Source organism: Molossus molossus, unplaced genomic scaffold (genome assembly GCF_014108415.1).
Source record: "Molossus molossus isolate mMolMol1 unplaced genomic scaffold, mMolMol1.p scaffold_m16_p_4, whole genome shotgun sequence".
NCBI lineage: Eukaryota > Metazoa > Chordata > Mammalia > Chiroptera > Molossidae > Molossus > Molossus molossus.
Genome location: NW_023425377.1, coordinates 105,784,666 through 105,812,279, shown reverse-complemented (window position 1 = coordinate 105,812,279; position 27,614 = coordinate 105,784,666). Strand labels below are relative to the sequence as shown.

At 38.9% G+C, this 27,614-nt stretch overlaps 1 protein-coding gene across 2 annotated transcripts in view; it reads left to right on the top strand.

Moving 5' to 3' along the window:
- FAM160A1 (family with sequence similarity 160 member A1) overlaps positions 1-27,614 on the top strand; it is a 205,110-nt gene that overhangs the window by 34,592 nt on the left and 142,904 nt on the right. For both annotated transcript variants that reach the window (XM_036241789.1, XM_036241787.1), the window contains exon 2: positions 20,520-20,637. The gene's annotated coding sequence lies outside the window, so the exon portion shown is untranslated. The remainder of the gene's footprint in view (positions 1-20,519; positions 20,638-27,614) is intronic.

The following is a 27,614-nucleotide window of genomic DNA, read 5'->3' as shown; positions in this document are numbered from 1 at the left end:
TGACAGAGTCAAGGCATCGAGGAAGGAGTGTTTATAAACACATCCCTGAACTTCAGTTTGTGTGTAAAAACGGAAAAGTTTATGTGGGTTTATTTATTTTTCCCTTGTCCAGTCGTGTGGGTGTCTCTTCACTCCAAACAATTCTTGGTGGCTTACAGTGAGTGGCAAAAGAAAGCTCATGCTTTATTGTGGCTTGGTACAGACAGAGACACCTGGTCACATTAGGAGGTCACGTTCCAGTCACTCCCTCCCCCATTTTACCATTCTAAACTCCAGTTCGGTAGATGGTAATTTGACTTGGAAGCAGCTCAGTTTAACAATCACAAGTTCACAGCGTTATGCATTAACAGTAGCATCACAGTACCAGTACAATTAATTTTACACAACTCATATTTTTCCTTGTGCAATTTGTACCCTCACTGGTTTAAGAATTCACAGTAAACATAATTAAAGCTACTGAAGCCAAAGCATATAAGGATGTTTCCTCTATTATTAGCCAGCCTTCAACATCACTGTAATAATAGCGCTTTGTCTAAGAACCCTGAAAACTCTGCCAGTGTTTCGGAGGCTTTGTAAACTGAGATAACCACTGCTGTCAAGGAGGGTGGGCAGGTCATCTCCCGGCAGGCTACTCCTGCCTCTACTGTTGGCTGATTTAATCTTGTTGGACTAGTAAAGCTGGATTAGGAGTCCACAGCCAACATCACTTGCCTTTCGATAGGAATGGTGCAAGGAACAGGAGTCCACTCATTGCTTTTTTGAGGTGTGGCCTCCCCCCGGGTCTGTCCTTTTACTTTGGGAGTTCAGAGCTGAGGCAGGGAGAAACCACTTCTCATTCAGTGCTTTGGGTGTTTTCTGAAAGCCTTCAGCATCAGTCCTCCTTATCTCGGTCAGTGGGACCACATCTCGGTCTTTGTTATTCACATAAAGCGCTCTGGCCCCTCAGTGTCATGTCTCTGGTTTCAGGTCTGCAGTTTCTATCCTCATATGCCAGGACACGGGGAAGGGGGGTATGCCATGTGTTGAGAGAGCTGTGCTCACGTTGGTAGAGGTCTGTAAAACAAATGTTACATGCAGTTTCTATTAAACCAGTCTGGAGTATAAGATAGAAGCAGGGAGCACATGTAGTAGGGGCAGAGCTTATGTGCTATGGAACTGACTCTAGGGAAGGGAGCTGGTCACTATAGCTCTCAGAAGAGGAAATAAAGGCAAAGCAAATGAGGAATGCCAGGTCGAAAGCGACTTTCTGCACAATGACTCCTGACTCCTTAAGGGCCTCGGCCCTTTAGGAAATATAACCTGATTCTCCATTAGTATACAGTATTGTTAAAATATATGAATAAATAGTTTTCATCTGATAATGAAAATTACTTTAATCATATTTACTTCAGATTCTCAGACCAGAGGGTATACAGATTCCCTAAAGGATAAATTTGAGTTGGGTTCATACAAGATCACTGAATTGTTTATTATGATGATAATTTTGATGGGTCTACCTTTAATTTTGCAGTTATTTTGGCAATTTCTTGTAACCCTTTTGTTTTCATATTAGAGTATTTGAAAGTGGCTTTATTTTATTAAAACAATTTTTTTCTTTATTTTTTTAGAGAGAGAGGAAGGGAGAGACAGAGATAGAAACATCAATGAAAGAGAACATCGATTGGCCACCTCCTGCATGTCCCCAACTGGGGATCGGGCCCACAACCTGGGCATGTGCCCTGACCGGGAATCGAACCGGCCACCTCTTGGTGCATGGTCGGCGCTCAACGACTGAGCCACACCGGCTGGGCTAAATGGCTTTCTTTTAAAGATAATCTTTTCCAGGATAGACTTTTGTGAATGATTGGACAGGGAGACTTTCTAATAAATTAAATAGAAATTATGATTGTTTAATTTTATATCAATAAATCTCTGTAACAGGTAAATAGCTTTACAGTCTTATAATGTTTATTTTTTTTGTACATTTTACAGTGTATTTTTTCCAGAAATGATGTATGTTATTAAGAAGGTGTGTATTTCTTAATTATTAGTTATCTCTTTTTATCATTAATGGAAAATCTAAGTTAGTAAGAAAAGAGAAATATTAGATGTCAGACAACTTAATTTTTTTGGTATGTACAAAGCTAGAGGTGAATTTCAGATCTTGACCTCCGACAGGTGCATTTGGAACAAGAAGTTGCCTGGGAAATGACCTTCTGCACCTAGGGAAGAGCCTGGCTTTTGAAGTATGTCTTCTGATCTGCCACTATTATATTTGCTCTGGCCATTTGTGCCAGACCAGGAAGGCTACCAGTGGGATTCTGTGTTTGGGGAGACCCTTATGAATCCTCTGTGGTTTGGAAGTTGTTACTGTCCATAAAACTACAAAGTAGAGTATGTGCCTTTTGACTGATTGAGGGGTCTTAACCTTTCTGGAAATTGATGGCTCCTTGTTTTTTTTTTTTAAGGTATTGTTTTTATATAATGTCTAACCGACCTAATTCTATAATGTCTTTGTTTAAAATAAAAAATCCGTGTAGCTCTGCAACCTTTTGTTTGGGGAGAGAGGGTGTCATAAACGCAGGGACCAGACAGTTTCATGACAATATGAGAGTCTAAGGAGGAGTGATGAGGACTGTGATCGACTGGAGAATGCTTACCTCTCCAAAGGCAATGAAAGAACAACAAACAAACGACATTGTGACAGCCAAACAGAAAGTCCAGATCTGGCCTGAAGCCTACCAGTTTGTGTCTGGTCATGCCAGTTATCCCTATAACAATAACAGCAGTTGAGTAGCAGTCTCATGGCGGTAAAAATAGCTAACAACTTTTGACAGTTGACTCTGTGCCAGGCACATGCTTGATCTCAGTCTGTCTCCACCAGAAAGGTAAATACTTTTATTATCCTATCTTAGAGGTAAAATGAAAGCTTAGAGAGGTTATTTGCCCATGTCACAGAAGTGGTAAGTGGCAAAGTCAAGGCCAGGTTTGTCTGACTCTGGGTCTTGAGTTCTGTGGTGTGTTTTGATTTTAGGCCACAGAACTTGAAATTGCATTGGATAGGAAGAAAACTGTCAGGCAGTGGTTAAGCTACTCAGTGTTGGCACCCGCCAGCTTTGTGACCTTGGAGGAAGCAGCCAAGCCTGGGAGAAAGGGCAGTGTTCTTGGTCCTAGAGGAAGAGGAAACAGCAGGATCAGTTCTGCAGCAGCGTGGACAGGCTGGAAAAAAGTCTTCATCAGGTGCCTGGGGAGGAGAGTAAAGAAATAGCTTCTCTGAAGTGCAGAAGGCGTGTGTGGGGTTGGGAGTGTGGGGTGTGTGCTGTATATAGAAGTGGAAACTCAGACTAAATGGAAGTTTAGTAGAAGCTTGTAATGTAGATGTTGGCAGATGTGGGTAAGGTCAATAGGGATATTGTATATCATTGGTCTAACAGTGTATGAGGGACTATCGAGCTGTAGAATAAAGAACCAAAACATATGGGGTCTGAGATTTAGCCCAGGGCTTCCTGTTACAATACACTTTAAAACTAAATGAGGGTTTCATCTGGGTGGAGGATACTGACTTCTCTCCACTGTCTTTTGTTCGGTTATCTCAGTGGGCTCCCACTCACTGGCCTCAGTGGGTTTTCTGCGGCATAGTGGATCTCTATCAGGATCACTGGCATTTCCCGTGATATTTAGTAGAAAGAGAGTCATAAAGAAAGAATCTCAACAAACCTGTGGCTGTTGAATTAACCAGCACAACCCAAATATTCGGCTGTTAACATAGTACCTTTAAACAAACAAGCCACTGACTTGTTGTACATTGTAGCTCTCAAAGCCTCTCTGTCTAAGTGACTTGAACTCAAGGAAATGAAAAGTCAAGCCAGGCTATTCCTAACTGGCAGCACGTGAACATGAACCTGAGGAAACACAGCAGCCTCTGTGAGAGGCCCGTCTGCATAAACCTCACAGGCCCTTAAAAAGAATTTAAAAAATAAAAAAAAAATAAAAAAATATATATAGATAGATAGATATGAAAAAATCAAAGGCCTATATCTTCACTGCCCCCCCCCCCCGAATAATGTGAATATACTACAAAAATATATGAAAAGTTAAGATTGATGAATAGAGTTTGCTTTCTGCAGTCTGAAGACTTTTAAATAGACACAGGAGGAGGAAGCAAACTTAGTTGCAAGAAACTTAATACTCCTCCGAGAAGGGGGAGAGAACTGGGACCAAAAATAGAGCAAGAGTTGGGTCTAGGGAAGCCCTTTTGTTGAATTGTTTCATTGGCTTTAAATGATCACTTTCCTAGAAGCAACAAGAAAAACTGGTCCAGTTTGTTTTCAGAGTTGAAAGAAAATACTTATGTAAGCAGCTCCTGTTTGCAATGTTTCCATCTGGAATATCATTTAAGAATTTGGCCAGATCTCAAGTGATTTATGTTTAGTAAACAAGATTATCTTCAGCTTCCTACTGTGAAAGAGCAAATGGTTGGGGGTTTAGTTGCTGTTTTTCAGCCTCTTTTAATTGCTTGTTCAAGGTAATATTGCATTAATCTCCGTTATTTATCTCCAGCATTCGGGTTTGTGACAGTGGTTTCTGAAGCCAGAAACCAGAACAGTGGTTGAAGTTAGAATGGCTTAAAGTATGAATGCCCTTGTTGTAGAGCTATCCCAGCTATATCTGTTTCTTAAGGTTGGTGGTGGTGGTGTGAGGGGGTGGGGGAGTGAGGAGTAGTTTTTGCATAAACTTGAAATCAGCATTTTTCATTTTTCAGGAAACATGCTCTTAATTTTATGGATAAATAAAGGGAATCTCAAGTCAGCTCTTTTGAATGCTTATCATTTTTCAAGTTTTAAAAGTTTAGTTTCCCCCCTAATATGAGAAAAGATTTCTTACTGAAGTGGTGGGTATCTAGTGAAAAATGACATTTCTTTTTGATGTTTGAGGGTACATTACTATGAAAATGTGCATACTGATGCCCTGTTTTTTCAAATGTGGATAAAATGTTAATGTTTTAAATTTAAATCAGTTTTTACAGGTCCACTGTTAAATTCTTCTAATTATTATGTTTCAATATTTATGTGAAAGAGGTAAGCATTTTAGAAAGAAATGATCATTTTATTCTGCAAGACAAAATACTAATGAAGTGTTTCAGAGTATAAAATTTAGGAAAACTGTATATTATATATTTCAGATTCACTGCAGATAAAAATAGTTACATCTAGTTAGTGAGTATTCTGCTATAGTAACCTCCTCCGACACCTCTTCCTAAATCTTGAATTATAGTGCTTTTCCTAAACTGGTTATGTTAATGTTTTGAGTTTCATATCTTACACACAGTGCAAACCAAGCAAAAGATCAGATGTATAGAGGTTACTCTGTCTTTCAGATTCTATCAGCTATTTTGAATCTTATTCTTAAACTGTTCATGATAGTTTGGCAGCAAGCCATGTACTTGTCATTTTAGCTCATTAGAGTTAAGTCTAGCCCTGTCAAGAACAGGTTTACTAGTCTTTTTTAATTGCCTGCTTAAAATTTTTCATTTCCAAAATCAGCTAAAGAATTTAAGATGGTGATAAATGTGGACTGAGGTCAAGTGAAAATTCTGAGCAGATCAGGAATTCACTGAAGAAGGGAAATGCAGAGATGAATGAATTTAAGACCCTTGTGGAGGGGTGGAGGATTGCTAAGCATGTGTATCTAGAAGAATGGATGAAAATGTATAGTGTTTATTTGAGTACTATAAAACGTTTTCTTTTGTGCATTTTGTTCTTTTGCTTTTAAATGTGCCACCTGTTCCTGTGGGGAGTGGGGGGGCTAAGTATTGGAAGGTCGTGGAAAGACAGATGAAGACGGGGTGGAATTTGGAGCAGACAAAAGAGAGGGATGTCTCATGAGGCAAAAATAGAGCACGAAGGAGGGGAAACAATGGAGTCTGCTCAGGGGTGACCCCAGTAAGACTTACAGTATGACACAGAGAGGGGAAAAGGCTAAAAAGAGGTGAGGAAGAGACCTTTAGGAAGAGGCAGGAAGAGAAAACATTGGTATTGCGTAGAATAACGTATACCTGTGTCTCCGAGAACAGGAGAGGCCAAGCTTCCCAGCAAGTGGTCAGACTCACTTTGTTGATATGCCTAGCAGTCTGAGGTGTGGTGGGCATGGCACTTATTCTTATGACTGTGTAAGGGAATAGATATGGAAGAGGATGTGGGGGATCTACTAGACTCCTGGGATATGTTTGGAGCCACAACAGCTTGTGTGTGACCTTGAAAGGGGTGGAAGACAATAGCAGTTGTGTAATTGTTGGGTAATCTAGTTGAGTCAAATCAGAGTAGCCTAACAGGTTTATTATCTCTTCCTCTTGCAACATTCCTCACCTGGAGGACTTGGGAATGGGATTTACTTTGTAATGTGTGAGGGTAGGACTGACCATGAAGAACTTTGGATATGTGTCATTAGAATCCCCCTCTTGCTTCCTCTCTTCTCTTCCTGGGGTGTACCATGGATTTACATTATTCCCTGACAGGACTCAATTTGCTGGAAATGTATTTCATATTCTGGATCTTTCTTGAATTTTCTTTCCACTTGCCAAATCTTATCTGTTCACTCTCTGGTGTTTGCATTCTCTTTAAATATCTGGAGCTAATTTGGTAAAAACCTTCATTCTCTTGTTTAGAGTTAATATACAACCCTTTCTCTGTTATGTTTGCATTCAGAAGAAGGATTCACATTATGTTGACTCAAAGAAATGGTGGTATTTTGGGCATGTCTTTGGGTAAATGAAAAGATGATGATATTACAATGGAGTCTTTATATGCATATCTTATGCATGGGAATTAAACTCATGCACTCGCCTAAAAGAAAAGAAAAAGGACAAGAAGTAACAATTGAAATAAGATGAGGATAGTCCTAGAGTGAATGTGAGAAGGAAGATTTGAGCCTGCAGTTTGTAGGGAGATTTTATTTCCTCTTAGAGTTTGAGCATTGGGTTTAACTGCATGACCCATAAAAATGCAAGTGAAATACTTTATCTAGTATTTACCTGAAGAGTTAATAGTCTTTCCCAAAGGGCCAGGAAGACTGGTTATCTTGGACTTAGAGTGTTACTGGTGAGAGACCTCAGTTCTTTGTCTTCTTGAAGGAAAGATTTCAGTTAAGAGACAAAGTGCAGTAAAGCAAACAAATTTATTGGCTGCAGCAAAAACACACTTAGGACAGAGGAACAAGGAAGGGCATAGAAGGAACAACAGGAGAGCTTAGGCTGGGCTGCTTTGGTTCACTGGGAAGTCAGAGCAAAGGGGCCTTGGAGACAGGTTCCAGTGGTTAGCTTGGCATGAGCTGCTGCTGCCCACTGCTTCCCTGGTTGTAAGTCTTATGAGATCCCTTAGAGTTTGGGGGATACAGGCCTGTGAGCGAAGGTGAGGGGGAAGTGAATGGCAGGCGTGTTCTCCCCTGGTGGGGGGAGTGAGCTGGATCCCTTGTGTTGAGGATATTTAACTCTCTTGCAGGTGGAAATTTTAGGGGAGATCTCAGGGGAGGGTCTCAATAGAATATTCATCAGCTTTCCAGGTGTGCTCTTTCAAGGTCATGGTCTCCACCGATTGGTTGGTGCCAGAGCAGGGGTTGGTGTCACTTGTCTGGTTTTGCTTCTTCTCTGGGCCTGGAGCTGAAATACACCTGAGGCCTAGATGTTATTTTTAGGGAGGAAAAGGTCAGGGGGTCTAAACCGCATGACCAGCAATATGCTAGGGGAGAAAAAGTAACCCTGGGGGCAAGGTTCTTGTTTTTTCATTTTTTCCCCTTGCTAGGAATCCAGGGCTTTCTGTCCTGGTGACTTCCTTTCTGTACCATCATCCTTGCTCTGCTCATGTCTAACTAACATAGGCAGCCTGTCTAACTAACTGCCTATAACAAGAGGCAGCATAGTATCGTATTTTATGACGAATTTCAAGGATGGTTTTAACTGTTTGTAATTGCTGCCTTGAGTTTGACTTTGGATTCTAAGATAGTTCCCTGTACCATTAGGTATGACTTTACAGTGTTGGTTGGCTGAGGGTAGTTTTTTCAGGGTGCCTGTAAGCTCCTTTTGAGACTTCGGACTGTGTGTTATTGTTCATCACTGCCAAAGGAGCTCAGAAAACATTTTTGTTGAATGAAATAATGAATGTATACCATCTCTGCCTGGTGCCCTCCACCTCCCGTGGTCCCTGGAAGTGACATGAGTGGGGACATCCTGGCTGCTTTGGTTTGGAAGAGATGGGTCTTGGGGAACTGTTTAGATCATCTGTTGGAACTGGATTGCCAGGTACTGACTTACTGACACAGTCTTTATTCCTGAGCCCATGGCACCTTGCGTGTATCTCACGGTGTCACCATGGTACTTATGAAAAGACCCTGGTTTCTGAAAGGTGTCTGCTTGACATGGCAAGTTTACGTGAAGATAATTACCACTGGAGTCTGTCTGTTTTTTATATGCCATTTACAGATGTTCAGTAGCTGCCTTCGGTGAGTTTGGAAGCTCCTGTGTGTGACACCCAGACCTTCATACCAGACACCAATGTGATCTCACTGCTAACCACTCATTCTGATGCTATTTTTAGCTTGTCAGCTTCCTGGGTCAGTTTGATATTTTCATATTTTTAATGTGCCACTCAATCTTTGTTGTATTTAATAGAATCACAGAATTAGAGGGACTCATCAAGGTAATCAAATCCAGTGTTCTTTAAAATTTCTCTCAAAGGGACAATAAAACCACTAATAAATTTAATTCATGCCGATATGTAAATCAGAGAAAAGCTGAAATTCCAGTTCAGAGAGAGACTGAAATGGGATGCCCAAATCCTCTCTTGTTTCTCTACTCCCTGCCCACCCCATCCCTCAAGGTATCTGGATATAACATCTGGGGCTCTGTAGAGCTCAATTTGAAAATCGTAGCTCTGGAGTAATGGGTGTTTGCCCAAGTCTTAAGTAAATCTTTCTAGTACCAATTTGCTTTTTATTGCTTCCTGAGAGCAAAACTTTGAAACAGAACTGCTCAAAGTTCTTTCTCTGCCTTTCTCTGTGTGTGACTCCCCTGGAAACACCCACCTGTCATCAAGAAGCTTGTATGTCGTGCATGTTCAGCCCAATCAGCATGCACTTGTAGGTAAGAAGCTGACTTGAGTGACAGAATGGTACTGGTTTTCTTATTTGATGACAAGCATGCCATCTGATGCAACTATGAATGTGTTTAAGAAGTTGGGGTGTCCTATATGGAAGAGGCTCTAATTGTATAGATCATTGATTCTCAAAATGTGGTCCCCTGACCAACAGCTGCAGCAACAATCCCTAAAACTTGTTAAAATACAAATTCTTGGCCTTTACTGCAGACTTGCTGAATCAGAAACTTTGAGAGTGGAGCCCAGCAACTGTATTTAATAAGCTTCTCTGTGATTCTACTGTACATTAAAGTTTGAGAACCATGGGTGTTGGAGAACACAATGATGGTGCCAAGGGTTGGCTGCTCCCACCCCCTGCTCCCTTCGTCTAGCAAACTTCTTGCTTTGCTATGGAAATTTGATGATTTCTTAATCTTATGTGAAATCCTAAGCACGTTTATCTTTAAAAATATATACCCTAACTCTGCCTTTCAATTTGATTGCCATCCTTTGGTCCCTTTTATGTGGAGATTCTGAAGCAGCCACTGGATGTCTATGAATACTATTTTTAGGTGTTAGTTGGAAGCCTGGTTGTTTCTGAGAGCCTTGACCAATCAGGGCCTCATTTGTCTGAATATCGCTGCAGTAACTCAGAGTCATGGACTTTTCTGCTTCTCGTTTCCAGTAGGAGTGTGAGGGAGGATTTCCTAAGTGTAGCCCTTATGTAATCATGATCATCTTATCCATGTTAACATTATAAACCAGTTTTAGTTTATTATTTTCTTTATTGATTTTAGAGAGAGAGGAAGGGAGAGGGAGAGAGAGATAGAAACATCGATGAGAGAGAACATCGATTGGCTGCCTCCTGCATGCCCCTCACTGGGGATTGGGACCACAGCCTGGGCATGTGCCCTGACCAGGAACTGAACCGGCGACCTCTTTAAAGCAGTTTCTTTTCTCTCGTGTCTTTCTAATCCACTAGGCAGTCACTCAATAGCCTGTAGCTGGGGATTCCTAATGTAAGATCCAAGAACCACCCTTGATAACAGGAAAACAAACTTTGCTTATATGTTTGAATATGATTTTTTGTGGATGGAGGGACCATAGTTTTCACCAGATTCTAAAAAGATCTATGCCCCCCCCTCCAAAAAAAAACAACAACCCCACACCTGATTAATTATTGCTTTAGCTGCTTTGGGATAATCGTTTTAAGATTTGCAGTCATTTGAAACCAAAGAACTTCCAGGGGGATTGGCAATCATCTTTTAGCCTGCCTTATGGTCTCCTCAAATGTTACCGTCTACTGTCTACATTAGATACAGTAAGACTGGTTCTTTAACTTGTGCCATCATGTGTTTCTGTTCATAGTGGTGGGAAGGATGCGTACTTGTGTTTATCCAGTAGTTTTAGGTGTAGTTTTTTAAAAGCGATCCTGTGAAGAATATAGAGCACGAGGGTATTATCCCTATTTATAGTTGATGACACTGAGGCTTACAGAAGAACATGAAACAATATCACTATGTTTGCCTGTCATCTGAAAACATCGAACACTCCCACTAGTTCATGCTCTGGTTACTTCTAACGCACTTGGATGACGCCTAGAAAAGTCTTAAAAGTTTATTGTGGATTAAAAACTGATTGTTTAACTGACCTAACATTCTTCTTCTCTCTCTAAAGGAGGAAATGGATCATATTCAAATTGTATAATTTTTTTTTGCTGTTCCTTATTTTGGCAATTTTAAAACAAATTTTTATAGATATAATCTCTCCACTTCACAGTCAAATAAAAATGGGCTCCCACCCCTCTTTTCTTCTCCACAAAGATCACAGAAAACCCTACCCGATTATATTTTTTAGCATGCCAGGTCAGGAGAGGGCAAGTCATTGGCAGCTAGTAGCATCACCTTATTTGGGTTTCAAAGACGAGTGCCCTTGTAACTTACATTACACCGCCTTAAAAATTGCACATAAAAGTTTGCTGTGGAAGAGTAGCAAATGTAAGATAAATTGAGGAGGTTAAGGGGAAAACTGTGCTAAGAGCTTCTCATAAATGAATTGTCATAAAAGCACAGCGATATCTCCAAGTGACAAATTAACTTGAGATAGCGCTTTGCATTTTTGAACAATGTATGGTAGGGTGATTCCATTTGTGTTCAAGCCAGAGGTCAGTGACTCACTTATTCTACTTATGCTGTTTGTCTAATAGAGTAAAAAAGAAAGCCGTATATGTGGATATTTAATTTACTTTTATTTTGCAAATGTCTAGGATTTGGTCAGCAGCAAGATTATGTGTAAAGGCAGGCTGGCATTTAAAAGGTGTCTGTGCTGAGGGCTTGGGGACAGAACACTTTACAAAAGGAATGTTTGTGCTTAGAAAACTTCTTTTAAAGATCTTGTTCTGACTTGAATTATTCTTTTACTTCATTGGGGTCACTGAAAAGGACAGCAAGATAGCAGTCTCTTCTTTAGTGCCCTGGCATTGGGTGGGTAGAAAAGGCATTAGCAAGTGGGTGGTAGTCTTTCAGTAAGTCAGGGCTTTGATTGCGATAACTTTGAGCAGATGATTCCATATTTCTATGAGGAATGTGCAAATAAATGTCATTTATGCTTTTTTGGGGGGAAGAAAATATAAAATATCTGCATTCATTTTAGGGTTTGTACCTCTGTGATTTGTTGAACAGTAATGAGAGTCAAGGAAAGAGGATTCCTGTCCTGCCGTCACACAGTCTGTCTAGTGAAACCCAGTGGATCATGTGAAAGCTCTGTCTTCTTCAAGCCATTATGGCTTGAAGTTTAATAATAATATCTTTACTTCTGCATTCTTCTACCGAAGTTTTTGTTTTCTTTCTTTGGCCTTTGGCCAGACTGCATTTTTGCTCCAGGACTTTAATTTGTGGGGTAAAGACAGTGGGCATGGTGTTAGCTAATTACCTCAAGTGCTGGCTCATAAGAAAATACAGCAGCCCTCTAGATCTATGCTTCTATGGTGAAACCTAGTATTATAGAATCCGTTTGCATTTAAATAAAGACAGTAAATCAATTTTAGCAGCATGCCAGTCAGCTGACCCAAAAACTTCACGGGTGTCTTGAGGTTGTGTTTTGAGGTTGTGTATTCATTCCTTGTCTGAACAGTTGAGGACTCTGTATATATGTAGGGTTAGGAAATACCTGTGCAATTATAACCCTTATGTTACAGTCCAGTGACTTAAGGTCTGACTTCAAAATAGCTTTGCTTTAAAAATTTAAAAAAGCCCTTTCCCTGCCAGTTGGCTTTTAATGTGTGTTTCAGACCATATATATATATATATATGGTATATATATATACACCATATGGTATATATATATACCATATATATATATATATGGTATATATATATGGTATATATATATATGGTATATATATATACCATATGGTGTATATATATATACCATATATATATATATAAAACTCAGCTTAATTCAAGAAAATTCACTCATACCATACATATATATATAAAATTTACATAACACAAACACTGAATATGTTTTGTCAAGAGGATTTAAGAAAGGTTAATTGACTGAACACTTGGTTCATGTATTTGAATTCAGTGGCTGATAGGCCAGAATGATATAAAGCCGAATGATATAAAGCCAGGCCCTTGCCTTCAAGACCTAGGGGATAAAAACATAAATAAAGATTGGTAGAGACATGTACAAGGTGCCCTGCGACCGCACAGAATGTTTGCTCACTTTCCTCTTTGAGCTTCTGAAAATAGTGGAATCTTTTCCTCTTGTTCTGTTTTGTTTTTATAGCGACTTATCTTACTTTGTTGTCTTCATGTTTTCTGTTAGAGATTTTATATGAAAGAATTTTGTCTGCTCCTTCATGCTTCTGACCATTTCTTGTTTCTCAGATTCAACAGAAATATAAGCGGTGATGCCTGATGTTGGTCTGTTTGTTAGACTTACAGAATGTTCTTGATATAACTTAATGTAAGAGTTGACATGAAAAATGGTTATCTTCTAATGTTGGAGGGTAACTGGGAATTTTTCTAAGCATATTTTTCCTGCAAGTCTGTGGCAGGACTGTTGGCCAGTAAAGTCCAGATCTGTTTGCTTACTTAAACCAGTCCTATATTACATACATTTCTGTTTTTATTGTCTCACCCCATCTCCTCCAAAACCCCAAGCCCAAGAAGTATGTACTTCCTGTCTTCTTTGCTTTGACATTTCTTGAAACTATTTCTTCTTTTTCTTTTTTTGTTATTAAAATCTCTTGCATGTTTGCAAATTATAATAACTATGCATTTTCCTTTTACTAGTCAATGAAGGCTTTAGTGGACAATCTTTATAAAGATCTCTAGAATTCTTAGAAAAAGGACTAAATAAAATGAAATAGTATTATGTAAGGTGAGTGAATTTTCTTGAATTAAGCTGAGTTTTATTAAGCTGAATTTTTCTCAATGCTAATCTTTCTAAATTTTATCTTAAGACTCCCTTTTTTTTTTTAATCCTCACCTGAGGACATTTTTCTATCTTTTGTTCAGATTGAGTGGGAGGGAGAGAGAGGAAGAGAGAGAGAGAGAAACAGTAATGTGAAAGGGACACATCCAGTGGTCGCCTCCCACTCGACCAACCACAGCCAGGGACAAACTGCAACTGAGGTACGCGCCTTTAGCGGGAACTGAACCCGGGTCTCTCTGGACCGCAGGCCGATGCTCCAACCGCCGACCCAAACCGGCCAGGGCAAGACTCCTTTTTATAATAGTTAATGTTCTTTACACTCTCACTTCCCTATTCTACAGCATTTCTGACCGGGCACAATTGCCATTTTCCCCCATTAATTTTATAAAGTATCTTTTAAATGTTACTCTAAAAAAATTCTTTGTAATGTCTCAGTTTTTTGGCCCATGAGATGTAAAAAGTGACTTCAACCGACTTCATTTTAGTCATCTTTTTTTTATTAAAATCTTGCAACATGTTGGTCAAGTGCAAGAATATGATTTTCACAGCTAAATTTTAAACCTTAACAGGAGTTTTATTTTACCTTTCTCGGTGTGAGTTGCTTAAAGGGCAGATGTATCTGGTTGCACTTTACAGTTTTATAGAAAGGCCCTTTTTCCTCCTTCGCTCTCTTGACAGCTGAGAAAGGGAGGGAACAATCAGCAGCCTTGGGTAAGGGAGCAGAGGTTGTCCAGTGTGCTGGCGTCTGCTTCCTCCTCACTGCGAAATCTTGTGTATTGGTGGCCTACAAAGTGACGCTGTGTGAAATGTGAAGGACAGGTGTTTGCTCTGACCTTGACCTCGGTGAGGATTTGAGGTGAAAGAGATGGGCTCCGTATATAGGAGGTGAGCTGGAACTTGACCAGGCCGTCTGTTTTCTTACCTATCCTGGAACCGAAGACTAAGGGAAGGAGATACAATTTCACAACTCATAACAGCTCTGAAATCTTTCTTTGCTTTCGGTTGATGTATTTTATGCAGTTGAATACATTTTCCATAAGTTTTACCGCCTCCCATTTACCTTTGAACAGAAGCCAACTAGAGAAATATTTAGAAGGTTATGAGCAACAATAGAACGGACTGTTAGAAAAGGGCTTTGGTGGCATTCCTCAAAGTGTGTGCTGGTGGAAAAATGACTAATTGGATAGTGAAATGTTGGAAAATAATTTTATTTACTATTTAGAAATAACATCAATGAGCCTTGCTTTTTAGAGTCACAGGTTCAAAACAGTCATGCCTCACTAGCTCAATCTTGGCTCATTATGCATTACATTGATGGGATTAAACGTGACACATTGCAGCACCGGATCAGCTCTCCACTGTTCTAAAGTACAGGGTTTGATTGCATTCGGAAAAAAAAAGTCACAGATACAGTTTCATATCAATATGAAGGTTGTGAAATTTTGTTTTTAGCCTTAAGTTGGTTCAAGAAAGTCCCCTGATGACAGAAGAGGGGAAGAACATGAAGAATATGTCATTGTAAATTGCCTTTTGAAACCAAAAAAGAAACCAAGAAAGAGCAAATACTTCTTCAAAGCCGTACTGGACATAATATGGCTAGTCTCTAGGGGAGTATACTTCTAGTAGTATGTCTGCTAGTGCTGAGAGTAAACACATGTTTAATGGCCATTCGGCCTGGAAGCATCCAGTTTTATCTCCTGGATATCGAAGGGTACATACGGATGAAGGTCAGAGCTTCATGATGCTTGCTGTGAGGTTCATGGGTATTGAGAGAGCAGAGCTGCCTTAAATATAATGCCCATCATTTCCAGGAAATTCTTTGGGGGCTGTCTTTTGGTTCTTTTGCTTACCTTGTACAGGGACCATCTGCACAGTTTTCCTCTGACTTTTACCGGAGTTGCTTTAGTATTCATAAAGTTATGTGAGCATTTTCTGTGGCCTAAAATCACTGGTCATTTGTTTTCATGGTTAAGGGTAGAGCGTTGAAAGTTAAACTTGGGTTTCAGTCTCCGCTCCCTTACTTGTGATTTCAGTTGCATAATCACTTTACACTTCAGTTTAATTGTCTATAAAATGGCTATTCATTTGCATATTCATTCATTCATTCATTAAACAAATATGAAATGATTCCTATGTGCCAGGCTTATTTTTGGTGCTGGGAAGTGAGCAATGAGCAAAGTGGACAAAACCTCTGTTCTCATGGTGCTTACATTCTACTGTGGGCAATGGAATATAAATTAATGCAAGTTCAATATAATATATGTTAGATGGTGACAGTTGCTACAAACAAAAATAAAACAGGGTCAGGGGTAGAGTGACAAAATTGGGAGGCAGTCTCTGCTTTGTGTGGGGTAGACAGGGAAGGCCTCCGTTTGAGGTGACATGTAAACAGAGACAAAAATGGAGAGAGGAATGAAATAGGAGGATACCCGGGGATGGAGGGTCTTGGGGGATAGCACGTCTGGCAGGCACTGCACAGCCCCTGGAGGCAGAGCAAGCTGGGTGTGTGTGAGGAGCAGCCAGGAGGGGAGCTGGAGGACCATGAGTGAGGGCCAGTGATAGTTCCCACCGTGTAGGATTGCTTAGAAGACTGGGTGAGATAACACGTTTAATATGTACTTTGCACACATTAAAAAAAAAATCATCTCAACTAAGGATTATTTTAGGGATGAAAGAAAGATTCAGTAGTATAACATTTATTAATGACATTTATCATCTTATTAAATATAAGTAGGAAAGCAATCATTTTTATAGAAAAGGCATCTGATAAAATTTAATATTGATCACTGATTTTAAAAAAGCACCTCAAAATATAGTAGGGAGTGTTTCTTGGAGGATGTCTGTACAAGCTCTGCAAACCAAAGCTGTCAAAAATGACTGGAAGCCCAGCCAGTGTGACACAGTGGATTGAGCGTTGCTCCATGGACTGAGAGGTCCTGGTTCGATTCCCGGGCACATGCCCGGGTTGCGGGCTCGATTCCCCTTGGAGTGCGTGCAGGAGGCAGCTGATTAACGTTTCTCTCTCTTGTGCATGTTTCTATCTCTCTCTCCCTCTAAAAAAAAAAAAAAAAAATCAGTAAAAACATATTTTAAAAAATGACTGGGAAACATTGGATTTAACAAAGCAAGATTCTTCCCTACAGGACTTCTTAGAACCTTAATCCATGTTATGCACTTTGTGAATATTCAAGAGGGATAATTAAAATGCAACATTTTCCAAATTTATTTGAATACAGAACCTTAAACAACAACTACTTTTTTTTAAAGAAACATCTCACCAATAGTTGTCACATTGGGAAATATCACATTAGTACTTCAAGTTTGGTTTTGTTCACCTTCCTTATTTATTTTAATAAATCAGTATTTTTGGTTTATTTTAAAGCTGCCTGTTCTTTCTCTCTGCTTTTCCTCCTCTGATATGCTGCATTCACTAATTTTTTTTTTATCCTCACCTGAGGACCTGAGGACATTTTTTTTGTTCAGATAGAGTGGGAGGGAGAGAGAGGAAGAGAGAGAGGGAGAGAAACATCGACCCAACCAGGGCCGGGGACAAACTGCAACCAGGGTACGTGCCCTTAGTAGGAACCGAACCCCGGTCTCTCTGGACTGTAGGCCGACACTCTAATCGCTGAGCCAAACCGGCCAGGGTTGCACTCACTAATTTGTTTCATGGTTGAAATTACACTGATTTACACTGGATTTCTTGGGTAAAAGAGAGAATCTATATGAATCATGTAAAAATTTCAGGGATTGGTAGAAGGGAAATAGAAGGTTGATTGAAGGTTCTTTTGATTCAACTTTTCCCGAAGCTTTTAAAAGTTGTGCTGTTCTGAGGGAGGAATGAAATCAACTGAATGGGCAGCTAGTTGAGGAACTGGGAACTTAGTGTAGAGAAGAACATGATGGTGGGTTGGAAGATAAGGATTCCACCTTCGTGTTCACCATGTACCAGCTACTTAATTTTGAACAGGTCACTGAGCCGCCTTCCTCTGCTTCAGTTCTGCCGTCTGTAAAATTCAGGGATTAAATTTAGGTTCGTCCAATTTAAGATGCAGCGTTACTATTAATATACTTAAACCAGTGATGATTGTGGGCCTACTAGAATATTTTGTTCTACTCTGCAAATATCCTCATGTGACTGTAACCTTGTGTCACAGTTCAGCTCTTTTGGAGAATGAAATTATTCATAGTCAACTCCATGTATTTGAAAACTTGAGTTGTTTGAGACTTCTGTCTTCTTTGATTGATTTGTTAATTACCCTATAGGAAAGCCCTTGATGATAACACAGGTCAATTAATACAGTGCTATAGATAAATTCACACCTCCTGCATTTGTTTTACTGATATAGGGAGCAATCCATGAAGTGAATATTAATTAACATCACCCCCCACCCCTACCCCCACCCTCAGTGTTCATTTGGTGGCTTTACTGTTCTGCGCTCCCTGCCGATTAGCTGATTTCTGAACTCAGCACAACAGCAGTCTAAATTCACTGAATTTATGCCATCTGGAAGTGAGCTTTCAAATTTGTTCCTCTGTTGAAATTAGGGAGGTGACACAGCTATTACATGGAAAGATTGTTAGCGTGGATATGATTTGATTGTGCGGAGGTAGAATGTTCTGTTAGAAGGGAAGCACTTGCCTGGGGACAGTTTGAATGGACTGCATTGTCAACCACCAGCTTCCCCCCTTTGTAACAGGAGACGTATTTTGTTTTTAAAAATGAAATGACAACCCAGTGAGTGATCAAGACCTAGTGAATTTTTAGAGTCCTTTTAATTTACTTGAGTTCTGTTTAACCTTGTTTTCAGCGTCATTCTGTGCATTACTGTCAAAGGACTGGGCTTCCTTTGAAGTTGCTGCTGGCAGAATCATGATGGTGAATAAATATAAGAAGGGTCCCGGGTAAAGCCCTTAGTGATACCCAGCACAGCCTTATTACCTAAGTAAAAGCATACACAGGGGGAGGGTGCTCAAAAATGTAGCGTGTGAGGGGAGGATATATGATAATGCACACTGAGATGGGAGAAGTAGTTCTCATGAATTAGAGATGCCCTTTCATAATTCAAGAGTCGCTGAATGAGGAAGGGCTTGAAATCGCCTGAAAAGCATCTGGGAGCAATCTGTAATTCTTAAGAGGCAGTAGAGGAGCCGGTGTCACTCCAGCACACGATGATAAAACTGCTCATGTGGGATCATGGAAGGAGGGGAATTTCTTACTTGTAAAACCTCTTGGGATTAAATGCCCAGAGATTTGAATGTGAATTATATGGCAGGGTTCCAGGTTCTAATAAATAACTAATTGATCAGAGTGAAGAAGGCGGATTTGAAGGTACTGAGGACATTTCAGGATGAATTTTGTTTATTTGCATGGGAAATATTATCCTCTACTTTTTCTTTATTTGTATTCTTCGATTACAGTTGACTTTCAACATTATTTTACATTCGTTTCAGGTGTACAGCATAATGATTAGACATTTGATTTACGAGGTGATCCCCCAGTAAGTCTCAGACTCACCTAGCACACATGTTATCCTTTACATTTCATGCCCCATACCAACTCTTCTTGTGCCTGGTCACTACTACTACTGTGCCTAGTTTAGGTTTAGATCACTTTGAGGTTCCCCTCACCCCATATTTTTCCTTTCATGAAACATTTGTCATAGGAAAAGATATTGCATTTCAAGCCTTTAAGGCATGCATCGGTCAAAAAAACACAGACTCTTTTTAGGGAGCCATCTTTTAATACATTGAACTGTTGCAGAAAAATTATTACATTGATTGGCTCATCGTTTGGGGCTTGGGAAATCCTTAAACAGAGATTTTGAAATACTTATTTGTTGTACTACAACTTGAATTGCTCACCTTAACCCCTCTTAAGAGGGGGCAATATTTTACCTCATATTCTAACTACATCAGAACAAGTTACATCTTGTTTCTTGCTTTTGCATAAGTAATTATGATTATGTGTAATTACAACATTGTACCCTGTCTTTTTCTTTTTTTATATGACAATTGGCATTTCCCCATTTTATTAGAAACATAAAAATTTTTGATGGCTGACAAAGTTGTGGTTAAGTAAATTATATCATTGTATCAAATTTACTTAACTTTCCCCTCAGTTATTGAGCAAATAAATGGTTTCCGTGCTTTAAATTTAAATATTCTTTCTTGGACGTTTACTCCAGCTTCTGCCTATTTTGAGATTGAATAATGGCTTCTTGAGGTTTTGCTTAGCATTTGCATGAGCTTCTGCCTTTTGTGTCTCTAAAGTGTCTGGTGTTCATCCTTTAGCTGCCGTCCTGGATGCCTCTAGGTGTTCTCTCAGGTAGGATAATTTCCCAACCTTCTTCAAACGTATGCTTTTCTGGTTGTGCAAGTAGGCAGCAAGCCATGTATTTGCGTTGTAAAACTTATCTTCCTACTTTTTGAGATGTGTGTCTAAGATCAAAGTAAACTTTGCCCAGGGGATGGCAAAAAACTGAACTTTGAACTGTCAGTGTCTAGATAGGTCAAAGGTACCTGGGAATATTTGGGAGTATTGCATATTTTAAGAAAAGTTGTTTATAAAAGTTATTTATGGTCCTTTCTTGCTATTTTATATTTTGCTGTCATTAACAAATGTTACTGATGCTGCTGATGCATGGATATGGGTTTATTTAGTTTCACGTGTTTTTTCCCTCCTGTAAATAGTATATAATTACTTAACATCTCTTAGAGGATGGAGGAATCCTCCTCTTTACTTTCTACTACCCAACGGGAGTCTCTGGTTTTTGGCTGACATTCAGATTTCTAAATAAAGGCTTACTTTTGGCTTATTTTTAAAATGATAAACTAAATGCCATCTGAGGAGAGCTCACTCTTGGTGTACAACAAATGGTGGGAAATGGTGAGAGAAAAACACTAGGAACACTCAGATTGGGGTTTTACAGTTTATTGATGATTGTGGAACATGTTTATTTATTTCTATAGATTTTAAAGTCTTCTTGGAGTCTCCAGCAGTGCCAAGGGTTGGAGAAATTTTTCCTGCCCCTCTGATAGTGAAGGGAGCAAAAACAACGAAGCAGGAGGGACTGCAGAGCGGTCACAGGTAACGTCTCCTTTTCTTACCACTATTGCTATGTGTTCAGTCATGTTCAATAATATACTGACAAGAAGCCTAGTTGAACTTACGTATCCAAGTGAACATTATCTTGTTCAAAACAGTCTTTTTGAGAGGCCATTCTCTTTCTTCTACTCAAGACACTGAACATTTTCTCTGCATCTTGACCTTCTGGTACCATTCTGTAATGCACCTTACTTTTTGTGGTGACAAATCTCAACCCTGTGAGGGTGCATTTGGAAAGTAGTAGGAACTTGTTTAGGGCTCTCCAGATTAATTGTAATAATAATAATAATAAAATAATAATAATAAAAATAATAATAATAAAAACAAAAAAATACAGAAGGAACAATAATGTAATGAAACCAGGTTTTCATTTTGTAATTTGTATGTGTGTTTGAAGGCTCATGCTGTATTGGAAGTTAATTCTAAGAAGAGGTGACTCTAAGTTTTAAACAATGATACTGTTAAAATAAGTGATTAGGCTTCATACTTTACAGAGAAGCATATATTATTTATTTGACTATGTAAATGTTGGTATTCTTATTAAAATCAATCAGTCAATCAATCTGTCAGTATTGTAGAAAGGGCACTCGTATTAATTAGGTTAAATGAGATGACAGCTGAACTTCCTTATAAGGTATAGCTCTAAGGCTTTATAATTCTCCTCTTATTGGTGATGTGTTTTGCATTTTTTTCTTAAAGTGTTATTAAAGTGCTTGTTAAAAATGCACATTAAAAATTTAACTGACTAGGCTCCATCCTAGTGTGTCAAAATCATTATCAGAATGGTAGGAGGCAGAGTTTAGGAATGTGCCTTTTACAAGTACCCCAAAGATTGACACTCTTTCTGCTAACTAATCTTTGTATATTTTATATAGTTATTTTCCTGGATGTTTTTGCTCTGAATATAACAATGCCAATATTCTTAGTATATTGTTTTGACACAGGGTTATGTTCTCAAGTAGCTTATTATTAGATCAAAATGAGAATGTAATGGAATATAACTGTACTTTGGACTTTAAGTCTAAATCAGAAATGTATATATTTTTTCCTGGATGGATGTAAATGAATAAATCTGTTTTTGAGATCTAGATGCCAAATACTGAATTTTATGAAATAGCTTCTTTTCAAATTTGCTAATAAGTTGTACTTCAGGTTTCTTATTCAAACTGAGACTCAATTAGCCAACCTTACTGCTTTGGGACTCTGCTTTCCACTGCTCCTGCCTGGAAGGTTTGTCTCCTTGCAGCAAGCACAGCTATGCAGTTCTAACTTTTGTTTATAAATTGTCCCTAATTCCTATACGTGCAGAATGGAAAACAACTTTCTGCATCTGCTCCCTTTGACATCTTGCCTGTAGTCCATCCTAATGCATTTCATTTTATTTTTCAATTACGGTTGGCATTCAATATTATATTGGTTTCAGGTATACCTTATAAGGTAAAGCTATACCTTATAAGGAATAGCTTTATAGTGGTTAGACATTTATGTAACTTATGAAGTGATCCCCCCAATAGGTTTAGTACCCACTTGGCACCTCCAATGTATTTTTTCATTATTGTAGTGTTATATTTGGGATTCTTATAAACAGGCTTACTCTTATAAAAATTTGAAAATGCAAATAAACATAAAAATAACAATCAATATTAACCACCATAAAACCTCACAAAACAAAAACAAATTGGGACTCAAGAGTAATGGGGTAGGTAAGCATAGGGGCCCCTGGGACCTTTGTTCCGCTACACTTATCATCCAGTCGAGCATTTTTCAGTAAACATGTGATGAAGGTCTTGCTGTGCAATTAATGGTTCAAACACATGAAATTCTTTCTTTTTAGTGCCCTGAGATTTGTGAAGCTCTTTGAAGCCTTCAAAGGGAGTATTAACATGAAATGAAGCAGGAAGCTTTGCTATGGAGTTATTTTCATTACCATGTACATTCTGTAGTAATCATTTGTATAAATTTATTAATTTTATAGACTGTAAGCATTGTGTATAAAGTCTGTTATATTATACATATTTTCAGTCCTACAAATTATACCTTTACTTTAAAAGATATTTATAATATTACAGCATTCTGTGCATGGTAATATTGAAAGATAATAATATGCTTTATGTGAAATAAAAACGTGGCAATAGATTTGTTAGTTAAGGCTAGTACTTCAGATGCTTGTTTTTTTGTTAAAATATTTTTTGGTATAAAATAGTTTATTAAGGTTGGACTTTAAAAATTGTGTTAAAATACACACAACACAAAATTTACTATTTTAACTACTTTAAGTGGATAGTTTAGTATTAAGTATATTTCCATTGTTGGGCAACCAGCCTCCGGAATGCTTTCATCTTGCAAAACTGAATCTTTATGAACATGAAAAAACTTCTCCTTTACCCATTCCCCCAGCCCTTGGCAACCATTTGTTCTACTTTCTGTCTCTATGAAGTTAACTATTCTAGACACCCCATATAAATAGAATCCTATAGTGTTTGCCTTTTTGTGACTGGCTTATTTCACTTAGAATAATGTCTTCAAGGTTCATCCATTTTGTAGCTTATGTATATACCACATTTTGTTTATCTGTTCATTTATTGATGGATGTTTGGGTTGCTTCCACCTTTTGGCTGTAATGAAAAATGCTGCTCTACATGGGTGTACAAATACCTGTTTGAGTTCTGGTTTTTACCTTTTTTGGATGTATATCTAGAAGTGGGATGACTGGATCATATGGTCATTCTATTTTTAATTTTTTGATGAACTGCCATTCTGTTTTCCACAGTGGCTACACCATTTTACATTCCCACTAATAGTACACAGAAGTTCCAGGTTCTCCATGCCCTCACCAACACTGAGTTTTTTATTTTTTATTTTTATTATAGTAGCTATCCTAATGAGTGTGAGGTGATATCTCATTGTGGTTATGATATGTATTTCCCTAATTAGTTAATTTTGAGTTAATTTTGATGTTAAACATTTCTTCATATGCTTGTTGACCATTTGTATATCTTCTTTGGAAGTGTCTAGTATAGTCTTTGCCCATTTTTTAATTAAGTCATTTGTCTTTTTGTTGTTGAGTTGTGGGAGTCATTTATATATTCCGATATTAATCCCTTACCAGATATGTAATTTGCAAATATTTTCTCCCATTCTGTAGTTTTCTTTTTCATTCTGTTGGTTGTCCTTTGCACAGAAGTTTTACATTTTGATGTAGTTCAATTTATTTTCACTTTTGTTGCCTATACTTTTGGTGTCATATCCAGGAAATCTTTGCGAAGTCCAGTGTTTTGAAGCTTTTCTTCTATTTTTTTTTCTCTAAGAGTTTTATAGTTTTAACTCTTATGCTTAGGCATTTGATCCATTTTGAGTTAATTTTTGTATATGGTGTAGTGAAAGAATCCAACTTTATTTTTTTTGCGTGTAGATGTCCAGTTTTCCCAACATGATTTGTTTAAGAAAAGTTTATACACTTAAAGACAGTTTAGGATAAGGAAAAGCAGACAATCATGAATGGCTATGTTGTGTCCATGTAGGAATTCTTTTTGTGCCCCTTGTTTCTGATTAAGAAGATATTTTAGAAACTAAAGGGCATTTGAAGCTCACTTTAAACTGAGATTTCATAATTGTAGGTAGGCCCTGGCCGGTTTGGCTCAGGGTTGTAGTGTCGTCCTGTGGACCAAGGGGTTGGGTTCGATTCTCAGTCAAGGGCATGTACCTGGGCTGCAGGTTTCATCCCTGGCTCTGGTTGGGGTCATGAGGGAGGCAACCAACTGATGTGTGTCTCTCCCACATAGATGTTTCTCTCTCCCTCCTTCCCTTCCTTTCTATCTGGAAATCAATGGAAAAATATCCTTGGGTGAGGACTAAAAAATATAATTGTAGGTAGGCATGGAGACTTTGTTTTAATTTTATGTTAACTATTCAGTGGGCTATGATTTCATATATTTGGGATTTGATTATGGCAAATTCTGAGTTTTGGTCTTCAGGTAGCGGTGTGTGTGGGTGGGGGAGGTCCTGTTATAGGGCTTTTCTCAGTTAACTGCAGCCAATGAGAGATCCTCTCATGTTTTAGGGAGCTTTAGTTTCAAAGCCATAAACAGAATCAACATTCTCATGATAAAGAATAGCCAGTAAATCCCACAAAAATCCATAGCCAGCTTACACCATTCACCTGTCTGTGTAGCAAAAGTTACTTGGAGCCTCTTTCTGCCTCTCAGCTCTAAAAAGTAGTTATGTATGCTGACAGAATGACATTTACACTGATTTTGAAAAGGTCAAAAACCAAGTATTGTACCCTTAGAAGTATGGTTATTTTGGGGAGTAGAGGAGGGTGTTGAGGGTAGGGTTGGGAGAATACAAAAGCAAACATGTAAGTAAGAGGAGAGCCTGGGCAAAGATACTTAGAAGGCAGAGGGGGAGAGGCTTAGGAGGGTATGGTACTAATATGGATGATGAAAGGATCTAACACTTAGTGTGTTACTTTTGTTGGAGGAAATTATAGCGGGTACTAAAGGTCGCACAACAAGGAGCACACGTAAAAAATGGCCTTGAAAAGGGTTGAAGACAATTTGATATAAAACGTGTAGGATAGTCCTGTGGAGATGCTGTCAGTGGAATTCACATTATGGGTTTTGGATGTGTTCTCAGAACAGTGAAACAAATAGCAGGTAGACAGAGGCAATTACAGATATTCTGAGCCGTTGAGAGAATGCTTTGGCTACAGTATTTCAGGGTTAGGAGCTGTCTACGTGAGAAAAGAGTAGCAGCGAAGCCGAATGCTGTCCATCCTGATGTAATACCAGAATGCCCGAGTCATGCAGAGATGATGTGCTGAGTGAGGCTGTTTTTCTGTGGTTTCCTTGGCTTTGTGTGGAAGCAGTGGGGAGCCGTTTCCAAAAGTTATTATTATTATTATTATTTTATCCTCACCCGAGGATATTTTTCCATTTTTTGTACAGATAGAGTGGGAGGGAGAGAGAGGAAGGGAGGGAGAGAGAGAAACATCGACGTGAAGGGACACATCGAGTGGCTGCCACCCGCATGACCAACCAGGGCTGGGGACAAACTGCAACCGAAGTACGTGCCCTTAGCGGGAACCGAACCCGGGTCTCTCCGGACCGCAGGCCGACGCTTTAACCGCTGAGCCAAACTGGCCAGGGCTCCAAAAGTTATTTTGAATAATATAGTCTCAAGGTTGGTCTGGGACTGCCTGGCTGGTGTGGCTCAGTGGATTGAGCGTCATCCCATGGACTGAAAGGTTCTGGTTCGATTCCCCTTCAGAGCACATGCTCAGGTTGAGGGCTTGATCCCCTTTTGGGGCGTGCAGGAGGCAGCCGATTGATGTCTCTCTCACATTGATGTTTCTGTTACTTTCTCTCCCTTCCTTTCTCTCTAAAAGATCAATAAAAACATATTAAAAAATTGGTCTGGGACTCCATTTTATAAGAAAATAACACAAAAAAGATATCTACAAATGACTTACAGTCCAACAATCAAGCCAGCTATCTAACGCTATCATTCTAACATTTGTTCATTCTGCTCATGTATTTTCATAATTTTACAGATTTTAAAATTATGATCCATCTCTATCTACCCTTTTTGGTGAACTCAGTCTTTTTATTTAGTCAGTTTTGTACCTTCACATGTTTCATCAACCTTATAATTTTATTCTAGCTCCGTTTGCGTCTTCTCCAGTTCTGCATGCGTCTTCCAATTGACCAGAGTGGCTTAGAATAGATGCATATAATTTATGTTTGGTCATGATTTCTATTTCATTTTCAGCATCATACTTGGAATACTTTAAAGGCCTTTCTTGGTCTTTAAGGGTACAGGACTGCATGAATTGATGCCCTCCGAGAAGAGTGTCTAATGGCTTTAGTAGAGACCAGAGGTCCTCAAACTGTGGTCCGCAGATAAGCAGCAGCCTCTCCTGGGACACTTGTTAGAAATGTGAATTATTGGTTCAGAAACTCTGAGGATAGAGCTCAGAAATTTGTGTTAAACAAGCCCTCTAAGTGATGCATGTTGAAGTTTGAGATGTGCTCTGGACACTCTCATTAGCTCCATACTATTGTCCGAGTCATTCATTTTCTGTAGCCCTTGGTCTCCTGATCAGAAAGATGAGAGGTGGTCAAACATCGGTGTACATGTTAATTTTCTGGTGAGTTTGTTTAAAAAATTTCAGAAAGCAGTAAATTTTCCCTAACCTCATGCTCTGAGATTCTGATTCAGTAGGTCATGGATGACCCAGTTTTCTGCTTTTCAGCAAGCTCCCCCAACTAGTTCTATCTATGATCTATCTGTGTGTCTTGAGTTTCCTTCAAATCCCAAAGTGATGTGATTTTAAAATGGCTTTTTTTTTTTTTTTTTTTTTAAGCTCAGTAGCTGAATTGGGTCCAGAACTTTATTTTCAAAATACAGTTTGGATTATGTTTGGATTTATTTCTTGAAAAATATGATTCTTTCTTGCTTGCCCAGATTACTATATGAGATTTTTCTGAGGCTTATCCTCATTGGTAAGGCAGTGTGCCCACTAAAAGAGCTTTCTGATGCTTGTAAATGTGGAGATCTCATTATGTGGTTTTTCTAGATAATTTATAAAAATGATTAATAAACTTTAAAAACTGGTTCTTAAGAAGTACTACTTGTTACAAAGATCTTTTTATCTCTACCCATACTTCTAGCCTCTAAGCTCCTTCCCTATACATGATGTTTCCCTCATCTCACTGTCATTTGTATTTTTGTTTGTTCATTTAGTTTTTTTATTTTGATCCGCACCTGAGGCTATTTTTACATTAATCTTCAGATAGAGATGGAGGGAGAGAAGGAGAGAAGGAGAGAAGGAGAGAGAGAGAGAGAGAGAGAGAGAGAGAGAGAGAGAGAGAGAGAGAGAGAAACATCTATGTGAGAGGGACACACCGAGTGGTTCCCACCCCACACAACCCCAACAGGGGCCGGGGACCAACTGCAAC